Raw genomic sequence first — 8,103 nt, forward strand, 5'->3', positions numbered from 1 at the left:
TGTTGTTATCAATTCCTTGCAATAATTGTTGTTAGATTCTATACTTATTGTTAATTTACTATGCTTTACTTTTGCGCCTTCCAAGTGTTTGATGAAATGCTTGGTTGGATTTTAGAGTAGAATTTTATGCTCTTGGCTTGGGAAGGTAACTTAGGAACTCTTGAGTTACTAATGTCCAAGTGATTGACGATTGGAAGCCATTAACTCTAGATCTCACTAATTGAATTGGTGGAGAACTAGGACTTATAGACTTGGATTGATATAGCTCATTTGACTTTCCTTTACTATTAGTTAGAGGATGACTTAATGAGATTGATCCTTGCCAATTCTCATGTTGTGGTTAGTGATTAGGATAGAGATCCTTGACCACCAAACCTTGCCAAGACCACTTTATCATTTACATTTCTATTGCCCTTTACTTTCTTGTTTCTTATCCAAAATCCCAAAATATACAACTCATAACCAATAACAAGAACACTACCCTGTAATTCCTTTGAGAGACGACTCGAGGTTCCAATATTTCGGTTTGTAAATTTAGGGGTTTGTACTTGTGACAAACAATCTTTTGTATGAAAGGAATATTTCTTGGTTTAGAGACTATACTTGCAATGAGAATTTATTGTAAATTCTAAACCATCAAAAATTCGTTTATCAAAATGGCGTCGTTGCCAGGGATTTGCAATGGTGTTATGTTATTGGTTATTGTATATATGTGAATAGTGTGAATAGGTTTGTCTTTTGCTTGTTTACTAGTTTTTGTTAGTTTTATTTTGCTTTTCCTCTATGAATTCTCACTGTGGCTATGAGTTTGGTTCTCACTATGTTGTAGGAAATGTGGACTTTAACGACAACATGTACCAAGGATGGAACACTTCATGATGGGAGGAGCCTCAAGGAATTGATCACTGCTATTGGCAACAACCTCCGGATACTTATAGGTATAATTCACATCCTAGTACATGTGAGTTCAATGGCTATGGTGACTCTTTTTGTGATAATCAAGTACCACCACCATATGCTTACGAACCTTATCCTCAACATGACTATCAACCATGCTCATGAGCCCATTTTAACTAATCACCTTCTTGTGACCCACATCCATTGTATGACCAATAACCCATGCCATTTTCTTGCGACCGTTATGAGCAGGAACCTTTAGAACCACCACAACCCTATCACGACTACTACCAAGAACCACCTCAATACATACCATCTCGACACCTTTATCAAGAAGAACCGCCTTCTCACTATGAACCCTTTCTCCAAAATAATAAACCTTCCTATCCACCCCAAGCCCCAATAGATGACTCTCTCACCTTGCTACTTCAAGGCCAAGCGGATATGCAAAGGAACACTGATGAGCGGATAATTTATACGCTTTTTGGCATTGTTTTTAGTATGTTTTTAGTAGAATCTAGTTACTTTTAGGGATGTTTTCATTATTTTTTATGTTAAATTCACATTTCTGGACTTTACTATGAGTTTGTGTGTTTTTCTGTGATTTCAGGTATTTTTTGGCTGAAATTGAGGGACCTAAGCAAAAATCAGATTCAGAGGTTGAAGAAGGACTGCTGATGCTGTTGGATTCTGACCTCCCTGCACTTAAAATAGATTTTCTGGAGCTACAGAACTCAAAATGGCGCGCTTCCAATTGCGTTGGAAAGTAGACATCCAGGGCTTTCCAGAGATATATAATAGTTCATACTTTGCCCAAGTTTAGATGATGCAAACTGGCGTTCAACGCCAGCTCTCTGCCCAATTCTGGCGTCCAGCGCCCGAAACAAGTTGCAAAGTGGAGTTCAACGCCCAAACTGGCACAAAAGCTGGCGTTCAACTCCAAGAATGACCTCTGCACGTGTAACATTCAAGCTCAGCCCAAGCACACACCAAGTGGGCCCCGGAAGTGGATTTATGCATCAATTACTTACTTCTGTAAACCCTAGTAGCTAGTTTATTATAAATAGGACCTTTTACTATTGTATTAGATATCTTTTGATCCTGGATTGTATCTTTTGATCATTTTTAGATCTCTAGACCTCCATGGGAGGCTGGCCACTCGGCCATGCCTACCCTCTATTCACTTATGTATTTTCAACGGTAGAGTTTCTACACTCCATAGATTAAGGTGTGGAGCTCTGCTGTTCCTCAAAGATTAATGCAAAGTACTACTATTTTTCTATTCAATTCAACTTATTCCGCTTCTAAGATATTCATTCGCTCTTCAACCTGAATGTGATGAACGTGACAATCATCATCATTCCCTATGAACGCGTGCCTGACAACCACTTCCGTTCTACCTTCGACTGAATGAGTATCTCTTAGATCTCTTAATCAGAATCTTCGTGGTGTAAGCTAGAATGATGGCGGCATTCAAGAGAATCCGGAAAGTCTAAACCTTGTCTGTGGTATTCTGAGTAGGATTCAATGATTGAATGACTGTGACGAGCTTCAAACTCGCGAGTGCTGGGCGTAGTGACAGACGCAAAAGGAGGGTGAATCCTATTCCAGCATGATCGGGAACCTCAGATGATTAGCCGTGCCGTGACAGGGAATCTTGGACCATTTTCACAAGCGGAGGGGATGTAGCCATTGACAACGGTGATGCCCTTGCATAAAGCCAGCCATGGAAAGGAGTAAGACTGATTGGATGAAGGCAGCAGGAAAGCAGAGGTTCAGAGGAACGAAAGCATCTCTATACGCTTATCTGAAATTCTCACCAAGGAATTACATAAATATTTCTATCCTTCTTTTATTAATTAATTTCGAAAACTCCATAACCATTTGATATCCGCCTGACTGAGATTTACAAGGTGACCATAGCTTGCTTCATACCAACAATCTCCGTGGGATTCGACCCTTACTCACGTAAGGTATTACTTGGACGACCCAGTGCACTTGCTGGTTAGTTGTGCGAAGTTGTGAACCATGGTATTGGCATCATGTTTTTGGCGCTATCACCAGGGAAAGAAAGAGCAATGAATTTTACATAATCAAAGTGTAATCACAATTTCTGCGCACCAAGTTTTTGGCGCCGTTGCCGGGGATTGTTCGAGTTTGGACAACTGACGGTTCATCTTGTTGCTCAGATTGGGTAACTTTCTTTTTGTTTTGTTTTCAAAAATTTTTCAAAAATCTTTCAAAAATTTCTCCTTTGTTTTCGAAAAAAAAAAAATCAAAAATATTTTTTGTGTTTCTTGTTTGAGTCTTAAGTCATGTTATAAGTTTGGTGTCAATTGTATACTCATCTTGCATTTTTTTCGAAAACTCTCATGCATTCATAGTGTTCTTCATGATCTTCAAGTTGTTCTTGGTAAGTCTTCTTGTTTGATCTTTGCATTTGCATGTTTTGTGTCTTTTCTTGTTTTTCATGTGCATTCTTGAATTCTTAGTGTCTAAGCATTAAAGAATTCTAAGTTTGGTGTCTTGCATGTTTTCCTTGCGTTAAAAATTTTTCAAAAATATGTTCTTGGTGTTCATCTTGATATTCAAAGTGTTCTTGGTGTTCATCTTGACATTCATAGCATCCTTGCATGCATCACATGTTTTGATCCATAACTTTCATGCATTGCATCATTTTTCTTGTTTTTCTCTCTCATCATAAAAATTCAAAAATCAAAAAAATATCTTTCCTTTTTTTTTTCTCTTAAAATTTCGAAAATTAGATTTGACTTTTTCAAAAATTTTTAAAAATCTAGTTGTTTTTATGAGTCAAATCAAATTTTCAATTTAAAAATCTCATCTTTTTCAAAATCTTTTTCAAAAATAAAATCTTTTTCATTTTTCTTACTTATTTTCGGAAATTATAAAAATGTTTTTCAAAAATGTTTTTCTTATTTTTATATCAAATTTTCGAAAATAACAATACCAATTAATGTTTTGATTAAAAAATTTCAAGTTTGTTACTTACTTGTTAAGAAAGATTCAAACTTTAAGTTCTAGAATCATATCTTATGATTTCTTGTGAATCAAGTCATTAATTGTGATTTTAAAATTCAAATCTTTTTCAAAAACTAATTTCTATCATATCTTTTCAAAAATATCTTCTTATCTTATCTTTTTCAAAAATTTGATTTCAAAATATCTTTTCTAACTTCCTAACTTCTTATCTTTTCAAAATTTGTTTCAACTAACTAACTAACTTTTTGTTTGTTTCTTATCTTTTTCAAAACTACCTAACTAACTCTCTCTCTCTCCAATTTTCGAAAATATCTCCCTCTTTTTCAAAATTTCTTTCTAATTAACTAATTATTTCAATTTTTAAATCTTAACTTTCAAAAATCACTAACTCTTTTTCAAAAACTATTTTCGAAATTTTCCCTCTCTCATCTTATTCTATTTATTTATTCATCTACTAACATCTCTCCCTCACCCACCAAAAATCCGAACCCTCTCTCTCTTTCTCTTTCTGAGTTCAGATTTTTCTCTTCTTCTTTTCTTCTACTAACAATAAGGAACGTCTTTACTGTGACATAGAGGATTCCTCTTCTTTTCTTGTTTTCTTCTCTTTCTTATGAGCAGGAACAAGGAAAAAGGCATTCTTGTTGAAGCTGATCCAGAACCTGAAAGGACTCTGAAGAGGAAACTAAGAGAAGCTAAATTACAACAATCCAGAGACAACTTGATTGAAAATTTTGAACAAGTAAAGGAGATGGCAGCCAAACCCAACAATAATGCAAGGAGAATGCTTGGTGACTTTACTGCACCAAATTCCAATTTACATGGAAGAAGCATCTCCATTCCTACCATTGGAGCAAACAATTTTGAGCTGAAACCTCAGCTAGTTTCTCTGATGCAGCAGAACTGCAAGTTTCATGGACTTCCATCTGAAGATCCCTTTCAGTTCTTAACTGAATTCTTGCAGATCTGTGATACTGTTAAGACTAATGGAGTAGATCCTGAAGTCTACAGGCTCATGCTTTTCCCTTTTGCTGTAAGAGACAGAGCTAGAATATGGTTGGACTCTCAACCCAAAGACAGCCTAAACTCTTGGGATAAGCTGGTCACGGTTTTCTTAGCCAAGTTCTTTCCTCCTCAAAAGCTGAGCAAGCTTAGAGCTGATGTTCAAACCTTCAGACAGAAAGAAGGTGAATCCCTCTATGAAGCTTGGGAAAGATACAAGCAACTGACCAAAAAGTGTCCTTCTGACATGCTTTCAGAATGGACCATCCTGGATATATTCTATGATGGTTTATCTGAGCTATCAAAGATGTCATTGGATACTTCTGCAGGTAGATCCATTCACCTAAAGAAAACGCCTGCAGAAGCTCAAGAACTCATTGACATGGTTGCTAATAACCAGTTCATGTACATTTCTGAGAGGAATCCTGTGAGTAATGGGACGCCTCAGAAGAAGAGAGTTCTTGAAATTGATACTCTGAATGCCATATTGGCTCAGAATAAAATATTGACTTAGCAAGTCAATATGATTTCTCAGAATCTGAATGGAATGCAAGCTGCATCCAGCAGTACTCAAGAGGCATCTCCTGAAGAAGAAGCTTATGATCCTGAGAACCCTGCAATAGCAGAGGTAAATTACATGGGTGAACCTTATGGAAACACCTATAATCCATCATGGAGAAATCATCCAAATCTCTCATGGAAGGATCAAAGGCCTCAACAAGGCTTTAATAATGGTGGAAGAAACAGGTTTAGCAATAGCAAGCCTTTTCCATCATCTACTCAGCAACAGACAGAGAATTCTGAGCAGAATCCATTTAGCTTAGCAAACTTAGTCTCTGATCTATCCAAAGCCACTGTAAGTTTCATGAATGAAACAAGGTCTTCCATTAGAAATTTGGAAGCACAAGTGGGCCAGCTGAGTAAAAGGATCACTGAAATCCCTCCTAGTACTCTCCCAAGCAATACAGAAGAGAATCTAAAAGGAGAGTGCAAGGCCTTTGAATTAATTACCATGGCCGAACCCACAAGAGAGGAGAAGGACGTGAATCCCAAGGAGGAAGACCTCCTGGGACGTCCAGTGATCAATAAGGAGCTTCCCTCTGAGGAACCAAAGGACTCTGAGGCTCATCTAGAGACCATAGAGATTCCATTGAACCTCCTTATGCCATTCATGAGCTCTGATGAGTATTCCTCTTCTGAAGAGAATGAGGATGTTACTGAAGAGCAAGCTACCAAGTTTCTTGGTGCAATCATGAAGCTAAATGCCAAATTATTTGGTATTGAAACTTGGGAAGATTAACCTCCCTTGTTCACCAATGAACTAAGTGATCTGGATCAACTGACATTGCCTCAGAAGGGACAGGATCCTGGAAAGTTCATAATACCTTGTATCATAGGCACCATGATCTTTAAGGCTCTGTGTGACCTTGGTTCAGGAATAAACCTCATGCCCCTCTCTGTAATAGAGAAACTGGGAATCTATGGGATGCAAGCTGCTAAAATCTCATTAGAGATGGCAGATAATTCAAGAAAATAGGCTTATGGACAAGTAGAGGATGTGTTAGTAAAGGTTGAAGGCCTTTACATCCCTGCTGATTTCATAGTCCTGGATACTGGAAAGGAAGAGGATGAATCCATCATCCTAGGAAGACCTTTCCTAGCCACAGCAAGAGCCGTGATTGATTTGGACAGAGGAGAATTGATCCTTCAAATAAATGAGGACAACCTTTTGTTTACAACTCAAGGATCTCTCTCTGCATCCATGGAGAGGAAGCAGAAAAAGCTTCTCTCAAAGCAGAGTCAACCAAAGCCCCCACAGTCAAACTCTAAGTTTGGTGTTAGGAGGCCACAACCAAACTCTAAGTTTGGTGTCAAACCCCCATATCCAAACTCTAAGTTTGGTGTTGGGAGGTTTCAACAAAGCTCTGCACATCTGTGAGGCTCCATGAGAGCCCACTGTCAAGCTATTGACATTAAAGAAGCGCTTATTGGGAGGCAACCCAATTTTTATTTATCTAACTATATTTTTCTTAGTTATATGTCTTTATAGGTTCATGATCATGTGGAGTCACAAAATAAATATAAAAACTGAAAACGGAGTCAAAAACAGCAGAAGAAAAATCACACCCTGGAGGAAGACCTTACTGGCGTTTAAACGCCAGTAAGAAGCATGTTTTAGGCATTCAACGCCAGAATAGAGCATGGTTCTGGCGCTGAACGCCAGAAATGCACCCTGGAGGAGAACTGGCGCTGAACGCCCAGAACAAGCATGGTTCTGGCGTTCAACGCCAGAAATGGGCCACAAATGGGTGTTCAACGCCCAGAACAAGCACCAACCTGGCGCTGAACGCCCAGAGTTATGTGCAAGGGCATTTTACATGCCTAATTTGGTGCAAGGTTGTAAATCCTTGAACACCTCAGGATCTGTGGACCCCACAGAATCACCTCAGGATCTGTGGACCCCACAGGATCCCCACTACCTCCACTCACTTCTTCTCACCCCTCTTTCACACAATCCCATAAACACTCTTCCCCAAAACCCTTCACCAATCACCTCAATATCTCTTCCCCATCACCTCTTCACCACTCACATCCACCCACTCTTTCCCATAAACCTACCTCATAAACTCCACCTACCTTCAAAATTCAAAATCACTTTCCCACTCACACCCACCCTATATGGCCGAAACCTCACCCCCCTCCCTTCCCTATATAAAGCCTTCCATTCTTCCTCATTTTCACACAACACAACCCTCTCTTCTCTTCTTGGCCGAAACACAACCCCTTTTCCCTCTCCTCCATTTCTTCTTCTTCTTCATCTATTCTTTCTTCTCTTGCTTGAGGGCGAGCAATATTCTAAGTTTGGTGTGGTAAAAGCATAAGCTTTTTGTTTTTCCATTACCATTGATGGCACCTAAGACCGGAGAATCCTCTAGAAAGGGGAAAGGGAAGACAAAAGCTTCCACATCCGAGTCATGGGAGATGGAAAGGTTCATCTCCAAAGCCCATCAAGACCACTTCTATGATGTTGTGGCCAAGAAGAAGGTGATCCCCGAGGTCCCTTTCAAACTCAAAAGAAATGAGTATCCGGAGATCCGACATGAAATTCAAAGAAGAGGTTGGGAAGTTCTATCAAATCCCATCCAACAAATCGGCATCCTAATGGTTCAAGAGTTCTATGCCAATGCATGGATCACCAAGAAC

At 38.8% G+C, this 8,103-nt stretch overlaps 1 non-coding gene across 1 annotated transcript; it reads right to left on the reverse strand.

Moving 5' to 3' along the window:
• Positions 1 to 5,044: 5,044 nt before the first annotated feature.
• Positions 5,045 to 5,152, reverse strand: LOC148573872 (small nucleolar RNA R71). The gene has a single exon (XR_015905840.1). It is a non-coding gene; the product is annotated as a small nucleolar RNA R71 (small nucleolar RNA).
• Positions 5,153 to 8,103: the final 2,951 nt, after the last annotated feature.

This window comes from Arachis ipaensis, chromosome B2, assembly GCF_059453495.1.
Source record: "Arachis ipaensis isolate K30076 ecotype BB chromosome B2, ASM5945349v1, whole genome shotgun sequence".
Lineage (NCBI taxonomy): Eukaryota > Viridiplantae > Streptophyta > Magnoliopsida > Fabales > Fabaceae > Arachis > Arachis ipaensis.